Genomic DNA, 1,634 nt, shown 5'->3' with positions numbered 1-1,634 from the left:
CTGGTAAAGCGTTCCACATGGAGGGGGCATGGTGTGAAAAAGCTCTCCCTCCGAGTCTCTGACTTTTGCTTTGGGCAGGTCTTAAAGTCTTTTCGTCGCCGGTCTTAAAGGCGAGATGGTATATATATTCGATGACCATGTCACAAAGATATGACGGTGCAATGTTGTTGACGCACTTAAAACAAAGAACAATTATTTTGTACTGAATTCGTGCTTTCACCGGGTGCCAATGTAATTGAATTAGCATTGGTGTTATATGCTCTTTGAGAGATTTCTTTAAAATTATCCGAGCTGTTTGGTTCTGGAGTCACTGTAATATGTTTAACGTTTCAGTGGGAAGGTTTCCAAACAAAGAATTGCAGTAGTCTAGACGTGAAAGGACAAACGAAAAGATGAGGGTTTTGATGGAATCAACACTAAGATATGTTGACATTTTTCCTATTCTGCGTAGTTCTAGATAAATTAACTTACATAGATGGTTTATGTAATGGTGCATAGAGAGTTTGCAGTCAAAATAAAAGCCTAGATTTTTAGCTTTACCTGTGAAAAAGATGTTATCATTCTCAATACATTATGGTCAAAATTGCAAAGCAATTTAAGTCTGTTTGATATCATTCATTTTTTACCTCCACAATAAATTTTTCCATGCTGGTAACTAGACAATTGAATTTTTTTAGTAAAACAGACTTGTACAGTTGTACAGGTGAGTGTCGTCCGCGTACATGTGGTAGTTAACGTCGTGCTTCCTAATTTTTTAACCTAAGGGCTTTGTATATAGTGTGTTTAAAAGTGGTCTGGGCACGGACCCTTGGGGCACGCCAAATAGCAAGCTGAAAATGGATGACATTTCATCATTTACACGTATATACTGTGCCACAATTAAACAAATAGGAGTCAAACCATTCAAGAACAGTCCCAGATAGGCCGAAGCTATGACCTAAACTTCTGATCAAAATTGAATGATCGATGGTATCGAATGCAGCACTTAGATCGAGTAAGGCAAGAACAGACACTTTGCCTTCGTCTGCTTCACAAAGGGGGTCCTTCTGGACTTTTAAAAGTGCAGCCTCTGTGTTATAAAACTCTCTGTAGGCCGACTGATAACATTCTAAAAGATTATTTACTTCAAGAAGTGCTCTTAATTGAGATTGAACAACTTTTTCTAAGATTTTAGACAAAAATGGTAGGCTAGAGACCAGCCTATAGCTCTTAAACTCAAGCGGGGATAACGACTGTTTCTTTAGTAGAGGTTTTACGAATGCGTCCTGAAAGGAGTGAATCATTAATAATAGCTGTTACAACATCAATAACAACGTCAAGATGGTTGACTAAGAAAGGTGTCGGGATAGGGTCAAGGCAGCAGGACTTCGGTGGAGATGACGTTATGATCTCTTTCACTGTGTCCTGTGAAACAGGTTTGAAATTACATAGAAGGTCCCCGCGGAACTCCTCGAATTCAGACAGACAGACAGACAGACAGACAGACAGACAGACAGACAGACAGACAGACAAACAGACAGACAGACAGACAGACAGACAGACAGACAAACTGACAGACAGACAGACAGACAGAGAGACACAGAGGCCCAAATAACACAAGGAAAAGTGATGACAGTAAAAGAGAGAGAAAACAA

The sequence above is a fragment of the Aplysia californica genome, unplaced genomic scaffold (assembly GCF_000002075.1).
Source record: "Aplysia californica isolate F4 #8 unplaced genomic scaffold, AplCal3.0 scaffold00189, whole genome shotgun sequence".
NCBI classification, from domain to species: Eukaryota; Metazoa; Mollusca; class Gastropoda; order Aplysiida; family Aplysiidae; genus Aplysia; species Aplysia californica.
This window is presented reverse-complemented; position numbering follows the sequence as displayed.